The following is an 18,660-nucleotide window of genomic DNA, read 5'->3' on the forward strand; positions in this document are numbered from 1 at the left end:
GGTGTCCCGTGTGCCATTTACCTTTCTTGACACCTTGAGTGAAATCCAGGTTCACATTTAAAATTCACCCTCCAAATTATACAGCACCACTTTGGGCTGTATTGTTGTGTCTTTCCCACTACAAATCTGGATGTCACAATGAGAAATGTCAAAATTCACCTGCTTTACAAGTTGACCATTTCATTAAAAAGAAAGCACTTGTTTTTTTATATTACATGTAAAAAGGATCTAATTAACTATAATAGCAACAGGTGCCTTGGAATTTTGGTCTGTTCCTGTAGAAGGATTTTTCTTTCTAAGCCAGCAGTCAGCTACAAAATGAAAAAAGACAGTGCCAGCAATAGCTGTGTCTTGGGGCTGTTTTCACAGGGCTGTCACAGAAGGTCCCACGATTTGTACACAGCATGGTTTCATTGGCTGCAATGTGAATGGAGCCCCCTGGAGTTGTGTGATACTGCTGCCCTTTCTATTTTTACTCATACGTTATTCCCTACTCTTTCTGGGAGAAGTTGACAACCAAATAGCTATTAAATCAGAGATGTCAGACTGTCCAAAGCAGTCTCTTCCTCTCAGCTCTATAGAAAAAGGGTCAGCATGTTAAATTTTATAGCAAATAAATAGTTCATATTCAATTTGTCAAAGATTTACTGAGTGGTTACTCCATATAAGTATTCTGTTAAATGCTATTATAACATGATAAAGTGTCCAGAGTGAATTTGCAGCTGCCAGTCACACTCAGTGGATTCTATTGAGTACCCTACTGGGTGCATTATGGGTAAAGAAGAGGCACCGAACATAGGGCACCTTCAGAGAGCTTCGTAACTTTTTGGGAGGACACATGTGCACAAATGACATTCTTTGGGAAGAAAAGAGTAAGTATACTCCTCAACAGTGATGTATTGACTTTGTTTAAAACCCAAACATATGGGAAGACATCTCTCCAGATGAATGCTGTCTACTCTAATTACTTTTGGGAACTGTATAATTATTTCAGTGTGGCTGCTATTGTCCCAATGGCATTTGCATTTTCTTTTTAGAAATTAAGAATCCATGACAAATTCTCTTGAATATCCACACTTAACACATTTTTTCCCCCTGAGGGTGGATTAGGGCTAATTCTTTGGTAAACTTAGAGGCTTATACACAGACTTTGAAGATGTGGCAGATGGTTTAGGTTGACTGCTCCCATACTCCTTCAGCCCCTGCCCCTCACCTTCCTTTATTACAGAGGCTGGGATGCTGTGCTCTTCTACCTTCTGGTTTTGTGTGTAGCTCAGGGCAATGAGAGGACAGCAATAATGTCCCTGCCAATAATTTATAGGTGGAAGTTCTTGAGAAGTGTTCTCTTCTTTATTGAAAAGACTTGAAAGGAGACAGTTTTTGGCTCCTTTGCCTTCTTTCATGCCTCTGTGTCGTCCCATGATACCAAGGGAAGTATCAACAAGGTATAAACATGAAGACACCTTGAGGACAAAAGTCAAATTCTAATGATGGTTGGCAGAATAACAGGAAGAAGGTGGGATCCTGAGGGTATCTCGGGTTGGCCATCCCAGCACTGGTTTTTGTGTCTCTGGATGTCCTGTTACGTGCAAAATATCTTTGATTATGAAACATCTGCTCATCTGGTTATCCATGACTTCAAGAGGAATGAATTCTTAACAAAGCACTGAAGACAATAGCATAAGATAAATCCTAAACATGTCTTGAACCCATACAGTAATTATTGACTAAGTGTTGCTTTTATCTGTTTGAAGATAGGATGGTTAGCATTTTGATAAATGGAGGCAAAGAGAAGAGCTGACATTTGCAGAGTGTCTCTTTGTGCCAGACACACTTCAAATGTTATTTCTTTTAATGAGGTCAATCAAATTAGAGTTGGTATCATTCTCACAGCCACTACATGGGAGAGCCGGAGTTCAACCTGAGGTCTCAATAACTTCCAAGCCTGAGATGTGAGTGGGATGAGGGTAGGGAGAGTTGGGTAGAAGAGGAACCAAAGGGCATTTGAGGTAAGGGCAATATCGACAAGAATAAGTATAAATAAGAAAAACAATAAGAAGCTTAGCCTGGCTGCAGTTTGGAATTCATTTTGAGAAGTACAAGAAGATATGTGTGGGCAGAAAAAACAGAGACAATGAATTTAATCCAGTAACTAGAGCCACTTGTTAGTAGGAAGCAATTGCATGTCCTTTAGGAGGAAGATGATATGCTGTGCTCTTGGAAAAGTTATCTGGTACTAGGTTTTACTATAGTTTAAAAGAAAATAGACTTAATCAAAACCAGATTAGATTACTTTTTAGGGGACCACTTTTTACCAATATGCTACGTCTGAGACTGTAAACCTCAAATAACAGCCATAATCAGCATCTTTTTTGATATAAAATTTCTTTGCTAGAATCTTTAGGCAGGTAATAACACTGAGACAGGTGTTCTTGGAATAAATGGAAGAGAAATTTGCACCTGACCTCAATGAAATTTTTAGCAATTTTTGCTTTCTACATGTTACTAGTTCTCAAGATTTGATAAAGAATAGATAAGCCTATTACATAGAGGATAGAAGTAGAGCATTAGAAAAATCTTTGATGATTTGAAATTATGCATGACACAGTTGTCTGGCAGGCTAGTTTGGTAATGCTAGATACCTTATGCTTAATATTTAGACACAGCCTCTTTCAGGTATAGTGATAGCCCAGTTAACAAAGCAATTCAAAGTTAGCTGATCAATATGACTCTAATGAAATAGATAACTTGATTTGATTTATTTTTTATTTAAGAGGCTTATTTAATTTAGGAATTCACCTTTCTGAGATTTTTGTCAGCTTCACCATAGCATGTATGACAATTTAACCATTGAAATTGTCTACTGAGACCAGAAAACTAAACTTGGAATTAAAGTCGATGCCATATGACTGTAATGAAATTTTTATACACAGATACCAATTACTATCTAATCTATCATTCTACCTTTTTATGATAATAACTGATACCCATTTTCTTTTTCTGCAAATATGTTGTCTGTGAAGTCTAGACTGTAGACCCTGGTATTACATAGAAAACATCACCCATAGATGTCTTCTTTATAATGACATATAAGTGCAGTGTATTAATTATTAAGGCATAATTGAGGCAGATGTTTAGTTTATTTCCCTTTAAACTAAATTAATAGAATATTTTAGTTAAGTTTTTAATACTTTATTTAAGACCTCGAATTATCAGAGATGTCTATATGTTGCTAGAATCTAAGCTACATTAAATCTCTATTTAGCCCTATAAGTTTTGACCACTTATTTTCTAGAACCATCCAATATGCTCTGAAGTCTGCCGAGAGTAGGAGAGAATTGTATTCCAGGGCCTGTGCTTGGTTTGAGCCCCTCTGTAGCGTTGGGGTGAGGTAGCACAAGTTTTTCTTAACCTAAAGAGATGTTAAATGTCCAGAAGGCAAGACATGTGACAGTTTTATTGTGGTTATTCTGTTGCAGTGGTGGCAATGCTGAAGCTGTTTGTTGCTTTTAGAGGGCATTTTAAATTTTCCTCAAACACCTATTGCTTTCCCAACAGGCACCTTGTCTTAGTCAGCTCTTGTTGCTGTAACAAAACAGCACAGACAATTATTTCTCTTAGTTCTGGAGGCTGGGTCATCCTAAATCAAGGTGTTAGTAGATTCAGTTCTTAGTGAGGTCTCTCTAGCTTGCAGAAGCTGCCATCTTGTGCACAGGAAGACAGAGAGAGCTCTAGTCTCTCTTCCTTTTTTTATAGGGACACAAATCTCATGATTTATAAAACCGTCATGACCTCATCTGAACCTAATTCCCTTTCAAAAACTCCTAACTCTGGAAGTTAAGGCTTCAACTTAAATATTGGAAGGACACAAACATTCAGTGCACCATGCCGCCATTACCACTTCTTCAGCCTGAAACCCTTTCTTTTTTTCTTTACTATTCTTGTTTATTTAATAAAGTAATGGAAAATTTTCTGAAATGGCTTGTATTTTTATAATCTTACTTTTTTTTTCTTATTTATGAATGGAAAAGGACTATTGTAAGAATTACGGTTGCAAATCAGCCAAGTTTTAGAGACTTTTAAGTCAACATTGTTGAACCATACAGTATTGGTTTGTCTCATAATTCGAAAATCACATTTTGCTTACATTATTTTTTATTAAGTTATTTTGAAAACTGACCCATGGAAATGGAACAATTAGTAGATTATAGATACAGTTAACACCAAATGTCCAATTATTTAGAATATAAAATGGGGAACTTTAGTCAGGTTTTGTTTTGGCAGTTGCTGGTAACAATAATCCTGGTCAAATAAAAAGATATCTCACAGTTAAGAAAACAAAAAACAAAACAACCAATTTTTGAGATAATATATACATGGTGGAAATCTCAGGTTACTTAAAAATTTTTTTTTCCAAAGGAATAGGCATCCTAAAAGCAGTAGATTTAAAATAGGGACACTGCTAATTGATGGGGGGTTAAAATACTTTGTAATTTATTTATTTATTTATTTATTTATTTATTTGGTTGTTTATTTATTTATTTATTTTTAGACAGAGAGAGAGAGAGAGAGACAGAGACAGAGACAGACAGCCAGGAAGGTAGAGAGATGAAAAGCATCAACTCATAGTTGTTGCACTTTAGTTGTTCAGTGATTGCTTTCTTATATGTGCCTTGACCAGGGTTCTCCAGCTGAGCCAGTGACCCCTTGCTCAAGCCAGTGACCTTGGGCTTAAACCAGCAACCTTGTGCTTCAAGCCAGCAATGTTTGGTCTCTAGTCAGTGACTATGGAATCATGTGTATGATCCCACGCTCATGCTGGAGATCCCGCCTCATGCTGGTAAACCCGCACTCAAGCCAGTGACCTTGAGGTTTTAAATCTGGGTCCTCAGCATCCTGGGATAATGCTCTATCCATTGTGCTACTGCCTGGCCAGGCTACTTTTTATTTTTAATAATAATTTTAGCTTTTTGTTTTAGTTCAGAAGTTCTGCAAATACCTGAAGGAATTTCAGCATTGCTTACTGCCTCATCTCTGTATCCTTGTCACACTATAAGGACACTATTGTTATCAGTTTTAATACTTGTGAAGACAGAGTGTAGGAAAGCTGTTCTTTTACTACCATGTTCAGCTAATTCTTCCTTTTTCTTCAGGGGAAGGATAACAATATTCATCTTGAATTTATGGTCCAATTTTGTTCCCTTTCTTTTAGAAAGTATTCACCAGATGTGCAAAATACCTGAAATAGAATAAAACTTCACTGGAAGAAATGGTCTTTCAGTGTGTGTGGGTGATGTGAGTTCTAAAGGTCTGACCTCTGTGAGGCTCAGATGAGGTGCATTGTGTTGCCTTGTATTGACATCTAAACGTGCATTTAGAAGAAATGATAATCTACTTGCAGAGTCCTTGAAGTAGTATTTATTTCATATAAACCCAGTATTGGTTCTAAAGTTCATGAGACTTGGGAACATGAAAGGCTGGGAATGTCATTAGCTGGGAGGGATGAATGCAGCTGTAGGGGAGGCTTCTAGGGGAAGCCCATTCTCTGAGCAGCTCTCTTTCTTTCCCAATGACATGGTGGGAATGTGCTGTGGACAGGGTTATGGTTCTACCTCTCTTTTTGGGAATGACTTTCTCTTCTTCTTCTAATCACTGGTCACTTTGTGGGAGACCTTAGCAGATGAAGCACAGGTTGAAGCTTTAACTCTCAAAGTTAAGTGTGTTTTGGAAGTAATTAGGTTTAGATATGGTCAGGAGACTAATAATAATGGGATTAGCCATCCTTCTAAGAAGAGGAAGAGAGAGTAGGCTAGAGAAACACTGCTGAGTGGGTCCTGCCTACAGAGTGAACATGGTATGGGCATATGCACATACAGGGTATGAAACTGAGCACGAGCACAGCAGACCCACCTTCTTGAAGAAAGGCACAGAGATGTTCTTTTCTGGGGTGACTGCAACCTTTAGTAGTGCCCAAAACTTTATTTTATTTATTTATTCATTTTTTTTTAGAGAGAGAGAAGGGGGGAGGAGCAGAAAGCATCAACTTCCATATGTGCCTTGACCAGACAAGCCCTGCATTTCGAACCAGCAACCTTAGTGTTCCAGGTTAACGTTTTATCCACTGTGCCACCACAGGTCAGGGTCCAAGACTTTATTAAATGTTTGCCCACTATATTCCAGTCCTTGCAAGTACAAAAGATCCTGGCTGACCTCACAATTTATTGAGGGAGATGACAAAATGCAAGGAAACAATGAAATAACAAGATAATTACGGAGAGTTACTAGAGCAATGGAGACAGTAAACAGGATTCCAGGAGAGAAGAATCTTATTTCAGACTCTTTGTGGGTCAAGTGCTTTGGGAAGGCCTCTCTGAGGAGGTGGATCTCATTGCAATGCCTGGGAAAGCCTGGCAGTGGGTAGAACCAGAGGGCAAGCATACAGACAGAGGGAAGAGGAGCTGCAAAGTCGCTAAGGCCCTTTTCACTCTGAAAGTAAACTGGTTTAGTTCATTCACTCTTCAAATGAGTACTTATATTTTAGGTAATTATTTTTCCTTAAGAGGCTTGCTTTTATGGGAAAGAATTGATTTTATCTGCTCTTGATTTTGACATTAATAGTAGATAACTAGAAGGGCTCAATTTCAAATATTATATCCCGAACTGGATAAAAAGAGTGTTAAGTTTTCTGTTGTGTTTTGTTGTTTGTTATTTTTACACATGGAGCTGCTATTCAAGCAGAAACAAAATATATATAATTTTAACGCTAAAATCTGGTGAATGAGAAAAACACACATGTGCATTATTTTCTCTTTGTTCTACCCAAGATCATGGATATAGGCTTATTTTAAAAGTAGGCGTGAAATATAAATATGTATGTCACTGAAAAACATGCACTTTTGAAGGGCTATAATCCTTCACTTGAAGAAACCTATCAAATAACTTTATTTTATAATAGAGAAGCTGTTTTCCTCTACTTTGCTGTTTTTCAGTAAGTTCTGAATAATTTTCAAAATAAGGTGGCATTTATTCTTTTTGATGAAGACAGCAATGTATTGCTTTGAGTTTCAAAGTATGACTGTATCATTACTCAGACTTTGTTCTCTTCTGAAATAACATAGTTCTTTTTCTAAACTATTCTGATTGAAATATGGAATTACTTTGACAGTAACAGTTAAAAATATTAAAGTTTTAAAAAAAATGTTACCTAATATGTTAAAGGAAAATTTGCATTTAAGTTAGAACAATCAGTCTGTGCTAAACTTATTATAGAATGTTACTATTATTTGTAATAAATGGATATTTACAATTTGGGGGATATGGGGGAGTATACTTTTCAAAAACAGCTACTATTATTAGCTGTCATAATAAATAACAAAGAGATGGAATACCGATTCCTGCTTGTGAAATAAGAGTGATAGGTCAGGTATTTCATCTTCAAAATGCTTCTCTGTCAGAAGCAGCTTTCCTTTTTTTAGGTCCAAAGGGTCTATTCTCTCAGTGCACAAGTAAAAGGAAATGTGCAAGAAGAAATATTCATCAGAATGAGTTTGTTTAAGTTGTTTTAGCTCAAGGGGACAGACGCTGGAACAGCTAAATAAAAGTGTCTGGGTGCAGGCCACAGCTGATGCAAAGAGCTGAAGCAGTTTCGCTTTTTATTCTGCTTTCTGAGAGATGTGGCTTACTTTTGCACTTCAGTACTGGGGAACTGCAGTAATTTCTTTGTGATTCTGCTTCAAAGCCCGAACTTCTAGAAGACGGGAAGCAGTAGGCAGGATGAGGGTTAGGGGTAGGAAGCCTGGTGCATAGGATCGTGGACTGTCAGCACCAACATCCTGCAGCAAGGGGTCACTGCAAATTTCTTCATGACTGTCTATAGTCTCCAAGCCTCATTCACTTGGTAACTGGTTACAATAATCCACAATTCAGAAACCCCTTCTGCTGAGGTTACCAATGCTCTAAGGCCATTCCTAGTTCACCTACTTGTGCACACTGTATCAGTCACCCTCTCTTCCCCTGTCCACTTTGGGAAGCTATCCCACCTTGCTTTCACTGACCTTTTATGTGCGTTATTCTGAGTCACATCCTCAACCATCTTTTCAAGTCCTATTAGGACATCTACTAAATTTGTACCAATTCCCTTTTCTCTCAGGTCTCAGGCTATGCTTTCCATCATCTACAAATTGGTTCCTCTGGGAGATTCTCAGACATCAAAATTAACTTGTCCAAAATTTAAGGTTTTTTTTCCCATCAGCTTAAAAGTTACCTGCCTTCCCTGTTCCCAGTCATGGTGAATGCCTGCCAGTTCCCCCCCCCCTTTTTTTATTTCTATAGTTAGCTTTGACTACAACTTCTTAATTCTCACTGAGTTACCAAACCCTACTGATGCTGTGGTATAAATATTCTAAATCTATTACGTCATTGAATCTCTGCCTTCCCTTCTGCCTCCAGTCCCTCACTTCTGTAGCTGTTCCTTGCCACTCCCAATACACAGAAACATCAGATTTTCTTTCCCATAAGACTGATGTGGTTCCTTTACCCTATTGTTGAAAGCCTTCAACAGAGTTCCCTAGTTGTGTATAGGATAAAGTCTAAACTTGGCATGCCATACAGTCCTCTGCAGTTGACCCCAATTACCGCTTACCTGAGTTTGAGTCAACAAATATTTATTGTGAACCTAATGTGTGCCAGACACAGAGAAAATAAAGATGGATAAGACACGCTCAGGAAGCTTACAGTCTGGAGGGACTCTAGACAGCTAAGCTAGTGATTCAAAAATATCGAGTCCTGTGACAGACAGACACCACTTTTTATATTCCAGTTACATTGAACTTTTGTTTCCAAAGCAGGGTGACTTCTCCTGTATTATATTCATTTTTTCTTCCTGAAATTTCTTTTCATTCTTTTCTACGTGACAAATTGGTGTTCAGCTGTTAGGAGCCCAGAGTTTCCTGGGTGAAGCTTCCCTTCCTTCTCCCAGGTGTGCTTCCTTGTTTCTAGGCCCTGAGTGTATGGGTACCATGCTGCCCTGATCTCGCTCACCTGAGGGCTGCATTGTCTTTCTTTTCTATTTATTCTTTGCCTTGTTGTGCCTGTTACTTGTAGATGCCAATGTTTGTTCAGTGAATAAATGAGTCATCTTGCTCAATGTCTCCCTTAGATCCAAGCATTCTGCCTTCAGGGGTAAACATCCCATCTCCCTAGAGGTACTTAGTCATGAGCACACTGAGGTAGCAGGTTACTTAGATGAACCTTTAGAAAGAAAGACTGAAGAAAGACCTTTTCTCTCTTCTCCTCTCCCTTCCTTGACTCCTTGTTTCATTCTTCCAGTAGAGACAGAGGACCTGGAAAACACTATAGTATATAAAGTTGGTGCATAGAAGGCTGCCTGAAGAAAAGTGCTGGAAGCAAGGAATGATGAGATTGTGAACTGAGTCAGGGCAGCCCCACCCCCAAGAGAAGCAGAGGCTCATCTCCAGGTGTGCTGCTCCATCACCGAGTTTCCCACATCATTGATGCTGAATATCTTTCCTCAGGATTACACTTCTACAATATGATTTATAATGGCTACATAGTCTTCTGTACATAGTTATCTTATAACTGACTTACCCGAGTCCCTATTATTGGGAATTCAGAAGTCTGCTCTTCTTGCATTTTTCAAAAAGTCACTTCTAAGAGTTGTGAACTCTTGGAGGAGGTTGGGACCCATGTTTGATGCCCTGTGCAGAACCTCCCTGTGCAAAACCAAATATCCACAGCTGTGCCCCTGGGTTTCTGCAAGGAAGGCTATATCTTATAGCCATTTTGTGCCACTCAGACTGTCCTCTGGTGTCATGCATGGTGAAATGGACATCCCATGTCCTAACGGTAGTTTTTTGGCTCTGTAACACATGTCAATATTTCAAAAGCCACTCTTGTCACTTTCTATTGGACTATGAAATATTTGGGGTTCACATTTGTCTTGAACATGGGTCCCCTGGCCAATTCAAGATGCCTTTCTCAGTTATTTTTGTTGGATGTTCCTGACTTATACTTTAGTTTGTAATCTGAATCCAAAGGAATTTTCAGTGGCAATGAGGGGAGACAGAAATTGTCTGAACTTGAGTCTGAACAGCGCCTATAAATCAAGTTAGATATGAACACTGTAGCTCCATTCCCACCCCAACTGTGGGTACCGCTATTCAATTTTGACACCAGCTACCTGGAATTAGCCTTAGACCCCACAGAGAGCCTTCTCTCCAGATGCCAGCTGGAAGTTCCATGGTCCTTAGAGCCTCAGGTTTCAAAATTCAGTACAGTGCTTCTCAGAACTCAGGAAGACACTATATCCATGATTATAGTTTTAGTATTAAATATAAACAAGGGTGAGGTCTAGGAGGGAATGTTAAACTTCCATGCCTTCATCTCATGGAAGCAGGGTGTGTTACCTTCTGGCCATATCCATGGGTCACCAACCAGAGAGCTCCCCTGAGCCTTGGTGTACAAAATTTTTCTTGTTTTTTTAGCAGATAGGTACAATTGATTAAACCATTAGACAGGTTATCAAATTACAACTCCATTTCTTGGAGGTAGGGGGCTGACAGCCCAATGTTTGATCTCTGGTGACCAGCCTCCATCATGAAGGGGCCCAGCAGGGGTCCCTCCATTAGCATAACAAAGACACTGTTATCACTCAGGAAATTCCAAGGTGGTTTGACTCTGTATCAAGAACCAAGGGATAAAGGCCAGATAAATATATTCTCTGTTTTGCTGTAATCCTGAATTAAATTACATAATGATTCCCCTGAACTGACTGAAATAAACTGGAGATGGGAAAATACAACTAGAAGTAGCCCTGTATATATTGGTACAGAGAAATAAAAAGAAAGTTCTTTTTAGCTATCAGCATTTGGCACCATTTGCAAATGGTAATGAGGTTATCATTTTAGAATGACTTAAGAAAATTGCCTCAGACTTCTGTAACTGGGTCAGGTTGTTGAGATTTCCATTACCTGGCAGAGGATAAAATTCTAAATATTTTAAGAAGATTATCGTTTTGTCCTTATATGGCCGGCATCATCGCCATCGTGGCCAGGCACATGCAGGTTCCCATTAGATTCGGACAGACTGTAAAGAAACTGTGAAGCCAAAAAATGTTGGGCCACCCCTTTATTCAATACTTGCACCAGCTGATGAGCAAACAAACACACAGGGCTCATAAAGCCACTGACACATTATCCGTTCCACAACCAGGAGAATCTTCTCTGGTTCTTCCTAGAATCAAAGGCCTCACTAGTCCCAAAGCCCCTCACCTCCGGTTCCCATCTGCCAACATGGCTTCTTACTCTGCAAAACTGGCTTCTCTTTCTTTCCCTGCCATCCTGGCTTCTTTCTTCTTCTCCTTCTCTCCTTTTAAAATTTTTCTGGCACCAAAACCTCTCCTCCAGCACTCAATAACATAACAATGGCCCTTCCTAAGCAGGAAAGTAATTAACAATTTCACAGATCACATACTTGGCACTGTCCAGTGCCATTTATAACAATAAAAGTGAGCAAACTCAAAAAGCACAAATTTTACAAACTCATTTACCCAACACTCCTCTACTACACATGCCTCATAGTTCTGCTTCCTCATTTGGCTTCTACTGTGCATGCACTCAGTGAAAGAAATTTCCCCCAATTTTCTCCCTTTTCTTGTTAATCCCATGAAACAGTGATGGTAATCCTCTGGAGTGGCTCTAAAACTATCTTTCCTGCCTAGTTGACTAGGCAGACTAGGCAGGATGTTGGTTATTTCTAGGGGCGACTAGAAAACTGCTGTTTCCCCACCTTAATCAAACTTAACCAGATGTCTGCTTCCTTCTCTTTCATTAATAACTAACTGCCGGCTGTTAACAGTTTCAGTGTTTTGAGCTGCATGATCTTGGGTAATTTTCACTACTTAGAGGATGTGCGATCTTCTTAACCTTTCTGTACCTCAATTATTTTCTCTGTAAAATGGAATAATAATACACACTTCATAGTGCTTTTATATGGAGTGATTCATGTAAAGTGCTTCTCACAATGGCTAGCACCATAAAGAACAGTCAGTGAATATTAATGTTTATGATGCTGACCTGGCAAGGAACCTCTTAAACTGAAAGAAACCTAAGTTTTCTCTTATTAGAGAATACATATCTATAATTAACATAAAAATATGGCAATTTCAAAAGACTATGACTAGGACAAGAAATGTTACTTAAAGTTGCACATTCCAAAATAAGCAAATTTAGTGACTGAGCACATTTTTCTGATTTTCGTTTCTCTGCTTTATTTTACCTAGCTAGAATAATTTTATTTTATAATTTTTCATTCATCAATGGAACATTAACTTTTTTACCTTTTATATCCTTTATGAGCCTTATCATCATAGCCACATAAGATGCTACTGAGTAAATTAAAACATATTTTATCTATAATAACATTAATAATAATAGCTATCATTTAAATATCAGGCTCTAGATATTTTATAGACTTTTCTACAAATATTTGAAAAATCTTAAACAGTTTTTCTGTGGTACTGTGGACAGAAAAGAGGCCACATGCTAATCCTGACAAGCTCAGGGGAAGCTTGCAAGGTGGACTTGCAAACTCAGAGACCTAAAGTAACCACACAGGATGGTCTGAATGAACATTTTCTAGCTAAAAGCAGTTCATGGTAGGTAGTCATGTCCTAGGTAATATTTTTCTCTAACAAAGGTCGATGCTTACCTCAATCGAGCCTGTCTGTTGTCTTTTGCATCTACAATAACATACCTGATAACATGCCTTTGAAATGTAAAGATGTGCTGTGCAGGAGGCACTGTACAGAGAATGCAATTACTTACAGATGGATTTTAGGGGGAAATTTATTATGATTAATAAAAAAAATAATCAAGACAAAATGTTATAGTAAAATAATGTTATAGTAATTAAATATATAGAAAGATAGAAAAATATAGAAGGTATATAGAAATAAATTAGGATATAATATTAAAAGCCATTAAAGCAAGTGGATAAGGCTATATGACCTCTGGGTAGGAACTAATCTAGTGTGTACTGATATGATAGGGAAGAATATGCCTTTTGTGCAGAGCCCAGTTAGTGTGTGTGTGAAATTATACAGATAAAAAAGAGCTCCCCGGGAGAAACTCCCTAAAAGTGGCTTGATGTGATAATCCTATAGATTAATACCTGTTAGAAGGCCTATACCTTAAAAGGGTACTAAAGCCAAGGGACCTCCAGCTGCAATTAGTCTTCCAGACACCAATGTTGAATGTGGACTGTCTCCACACCAGTCTGACCAAGGACAGCTGAGAGGAGCAGGACGACAGGGCCTCATTAAGCTGTACCCAGGCAAACCATAGGATTTGTGAGTAATAAACTGCTGGTATGATTCTTCCAACTAACTTGTGTGTCAATTGTGTCTTTCTTCCCGTGACAGTTGGTCTCGATACCAATAAGTAGAATCCTCATAGCCTCCTCAAGAGTAGTCTCAAAGAGGCTGCCAGCCCTGCTGTTAATTAAACAGGAGTCCCACTGCACAGGGAAGTCGAATTGGGGACATATGATTGATGCAGAGCTAAGGCTCTACTGGGACACAAAATCAAAAGGGATTTTGTCATAGTAACCCTCCAGAAGAATATGTTCCCAGCTGGTGAACAAGGGTTTATGATGTGTTAGGAGAATTCAGTTCAACAGAGACAGAGACAAAATGCAAGGTAAAAGGCACGTAGGCTTTAATTCACTCACAGTGCAGATGAGTGGTTGGCTCAGCCTAAGTTCAGCTTAGATGGGGCCCTGAATGACCTTGCTCAGTGAGATAAGATCTTCAAGCTTCTGTGATCTTCAGATGTTGGCAGGGAATAGCAATAGAAGAAGGAGAGAGAGAGTCTCAAAGCTTCATGCCCTTAGATATTTATATGAGCCAGCCACCATGCACATTTAAGTCTAGTTCAATAACAAGTTACAAGTTCAATAACATGTTTACATACATTTTTGGTTTTGCTTTTATCATTTTCAACCACCCACACTATCGGCTCACAACAGCCACACTTATCAACTCCTAGTCGAAGTATGTTTACATCTTCACTGCTGGTCAAAACATGTTTATATTTCTCTTTGGAACTTGTTCAATAACAAGTTTACTATAATAGGTTAGAATTTATGTAACCTAAAGTAGAATAAAGAAAAATCTTAATATAATCAACACAACAATAAGCTATACAACTTCACCAGACTAAGAAACATCAGCCTGGGTTCTATAGTAATAGCTACTTAAAGCAATAGACTATGAAAAAGAGAATTAAGAGTATGTAAAAATCTCACCAAACCATGAAAGAACACATCACCAGACCAAGAAGCCTCAGCGTGGGCTCCAAAGTCAGCCACCTGCCTTGCCCATCAAAGAGGAAGTTCTTTAGAGCTTCAAGGGCAGTCTGGGACTCTACCTATTTTATGGGGAAATTTTGGCTGGAGGCTATTACAAAAGGCCCTTCAAGTGCATACCCTCTAGGAACAAAGAAGGACCACCACATTTCATAATAATTAACTAGCCAGTTTTCCTGGCTTCAAGGGAAACTGCAGCAGGACGTCTTATCCCACCCTGAGTAAATGGCTCAGTCATTCCTGTAACCATTTTTTGAGGCCCTTATTGTTCATGCTCAATTGAGTTCAAAGTCATATTTTTTTAATACACCATTCCTCCACAAAGGTCATATTCTTTTCCTGCTCCCCTCAGAGCAAGCATCCTACCAGAGTAGAAACCAACAACCCCCCTCATTGTTATTGTGATCATGTTAATTAACTCAACTATCTTATGCCTGCTTATGTTAAAGAAGTTTCAGTATATACATTTTTACTTTCTACCCAGTCCCAGAGATCTCCCCACTTTGCATTCTCTGGCCTCCCTAATCTATTAGTTTCATGCAACCCCACCTAATGGTTTCCCTTTCAATTCTAATGTATAAAATAAGTGGTAAAACAGTCATTTTCCAGAGCATATTCTCAATCTGTTGAAACTTTTCTTTCCAGCAACTGTAGACAGTTTGGCTCAAATAAACTTCATAAAAATTCTTACAGGTTTGGAAGTTTCTTACTTCCAATTTACTAAAGTTGACAATACCCACTTAAGAGATGGACCTGACATTGCACAGTTCGCCAGAGCTGTGGCTAAACAAAAAGGTGTGATTCTGAACAGGGTGTTTGATTGTGAACCTTGTCAATTTCCCACTATATTGTGTCCTTCCAGTTTTAACTACTTGGAATAACAAGATGAAGTATATTTTTGTATTACAAATTTTATAACTCTTCTAAAGTTTTTTCTAAGATTATTTTGGTAGGTCTTTTTAAAACAACATTAACATAATCAGAAAAAAAGGTGAGGCAACTTAAGGTTTAAAAAAAGGGGACACAGAGAAAACTGAGGATCAGTGTGAAAGGCAGAAACTGCGGGTCAAACCAAAACCATGAGATTAGTGTGTTCAAAAAGGAAAGTTTATTTTAAAAATGCCTGGGTGCAGGCGGGCTGAGAGCAGCAAAGGTGTCAGCCGCAAGGGAGGGATGCAACAGGGGCTATATGAATTCATCAAAGGTCCTTGGGTAAAGGCAGCTGCAAGATAACTTCTGTTTGTGATCAGGTGTGATGCCACAGTTCCTCAAAATTGTCTGCACCCTAAACCAATAGTCCCTTTTTTGCATCCAGCTACAAGGGAGGTCTGAGCCAGATTACTGAGTAGGCAAGTCCTTTTTCCTCCTTCAGGCCTGCTTTGTTCTTAAGAAAGGTGGTGGCTGAGTAGCCATTTTATTTATCACAATGTATTTTTAGGTTCACTATGGAAATACAAATCCAACTCTAATTGGTATGTCTAAAAAATGTTCTCTCTCTTTTTCTTCTTCTCTTTTTCAGTGGGAAGAAGGGAGACAAAGAGACAGACTCTTGCATGTACCCTGACAAGATCCATTCAACAAGCTCCCAACCCAGCAATGCTCTGCTCATCAAGGGATGTTACTTAGCAACAGAACTATTTTTAGCACCTGAGGCAGAGGCTCCACCTAGCCGTCCTCAGTGCCCAGGCCAACTCCCTCTAATCAATTGAGCCATGGCTGTGGGAGGAGAAGAGAGAGAGTGAAAAAGAAAGTGGGGAGGAGAAGGGGTGGAGAAGCATATTGTCACTTTTCCTGTGTCCCTTGACTGGGAATCAAACCAGGGACATCCATTCAGGGGTCGTCAAACTTTTTATAAAAACCACCCACTTTTGCAGTGCTGGTAGACCTGGTCCCTACCGCCCACTAGTGGGCGTTCCAGCTTTCATGATGGGCCAATCGTGGCACTATTTGGTTGCACGGTAGGGACCAGGTTGACCAGCACTGCAAAAGTGGGCAGTTTTTATAAAAAGTTTGACGACCATGCTCTACCACTGAGTCAATTAGCTAGGGCCTTTTTTCTTCCCTTTGTGTTATTTATTAACCATTGCTGTTCTTATTATATTATTACTATTACAACAACCTCTTTCCTCAAGATATCTTCAGATCTTAATGTTGATGTCGTATCAAAATTTCTACCAGAAGTTACTATTTCCCTTTGTAAGTTATATATATTTTTTCATCCAAATCAGTCTATTGTGAGTTGGGTTCTGTAAACCAACTGTTCATTAGTCCCTGACACATTTCCAGTTGAATCAAGCTGGTGAACCAAACATTGGTGTCCACAGAGAAGATGGCTGGAAATTCACCCTCTTATAGCATGGCCAAGGACTTCCTATGGTATTCAAGTTGGGAGAAGGTAACAAAGTATATATCTACCTTTTGGGAAACTATAAAGTTGGTGACTGTGACACTACACACAGGAAACTGTGTCAAGTGCCAAAAGCAGGTACTTTTCCCCTGAAGAATAAAAGAGAGATAAAATTATTATAGACAATTTTCAAGACATTGTTCTCATTACCACTTTTATCTCTAGGGTTATGCTTTAGTTTCTAAGCCATATACTTTTTATCTTACTACTGTACAGGAAAAAATGACTAAGCTATGAGTCTATTATTGAGTTGGGAATTCAAATTATCCATGCCTAAAGAGAGGCAAGCCTGAATAAAGGAGGAGCTGCAGATAGAAGAGAAAAATTGTACCTTAAAAATTCCAGGAATGAACATTGAACTCTGTGTATAATTAAAAATTATACCACTTATAAAACCATTATAAAAACAAATTACACATGAATCTTTTGTGTCCAATTATGGAATTTAACACAGCAGGGTAAAAAAAATTACTGCTCATTTTTATCCATGTGTCTAGTATTAACTCCCAATGGTATTTTTAAAAGCCCATTTTTATTGTTTCAGAGAAATAGTCAAGGTTATTGTAATTAGTTTCCCTATGACTCAAAAACTCCGAGTAATGTGAGTACCTGCTGATATGTGAGACACAGTATAAAGTACAGTCTTTATAAATAATGCCAATTTAAAATAATTTGATAATTAGTGATAAATGAAAGGGCTTAGGAAGAAAATTTCTATAGTCACTGTGAAAAAAATGAAGTACAACTTGGGAATTGTTAAACTTTTGTTCATAGCTTTACTTGAAGTATGTTCATGATTCAAAGAGGCTAATACAGTAGACATATAAGGTTTAAGTACCTAATTCAATATTTAAAGCAACAGTACCTAGTTCTATTGGCTGAAATCTTGGAGAACCAAATGCAGCCTATATGTCCATTATAGTCATTAAGATAAAAACAAACTAATGGAATCAGAAACTCCAATAATTGGCAAGGCCTTGGAGGCCCTCTTTCCCAGTTCCTCTATGAAGCGGGTACCATATCTATGGCATTCCTATAATTTTCTTTGATAAAAAAACAAGCAAAACAAAGAAACAAACAAACAAAAAATAAAAACAGTTAATGACATACTAAATTTTGAACCAGGCTGAGTACATTGCCTTGTTTTATCAAAATGATTGTTAATTTTTTTAAAATTCATTTTAGAGAGATGAGGAGGGAGAGTGAGAGAAAAAGAGAGAGAAATAAAGAGAGAGACAAGAGCAGGGGGAGAAGCAGGAAGCATCAGCTCCCATACATGCCTTGACCAGGCAAGTCCAGCATTTTGAACCAGTGACCAGTTTCAAGTCAATGCTTTCTCCCCTGCACTGCCATAGGTCAGTCAAAATGATAGTTAATCCTTTTTCTTTTTCTTTTTTTTTTGTCAAAGAGGCAGAGAGAGAGAGACAGAGAGAGGAACAAATAGGAACAGACAGACAAGAAGAGACAAAGATGAGAAGCAACAATTCTTTATTGCACCTCCTCAGTTGTTCATTGATTGCTTTCTCATATGTGCCTTGACCAGAGGGGCTACAGCAGAGAAAGTGATCCCTTACTCAAGCCAGCGAACTTGGGCTTCAAGCCAGTTACCGTGGGGTCATGTCTATGATCTCATGCTCAAGCCAGCGAATTGCTCTCAAGCTGGTGAGCCCATACTCAAGCTGGATGAGCCTGCGCTCAAGCCGGAGACCTCATGGTTTTGAACGTGGGTCCTCTGCATCCCAGTTTGATGCTCTATCCACTGTATCACCACCTGGTCAGGTGTTAGTTAAATTTTTAAATTTGATTTTTCTCAGAGACAATATGCTAAAATTTAGGCTTTGTTTATAGTAAAAATTTTCAGTCAAATCAAT

This window comes from Saccopteryx bilineata, chromosome 3, assembly GCF_036850765.1.
Source record: "Saccopteryx bilineata isolate mSacBil1 chromosome 3, mSacBil1_pri_phased_curated, whole genome shotgun sequence".
In the NCBI taxonomy this organism is placed as follows: Eukaryota; Metazoa; Chordata; class Mammalia; order Chiroptera; family Emballonuridae; genus Saccopteryx; species Saccopteryx bilineata.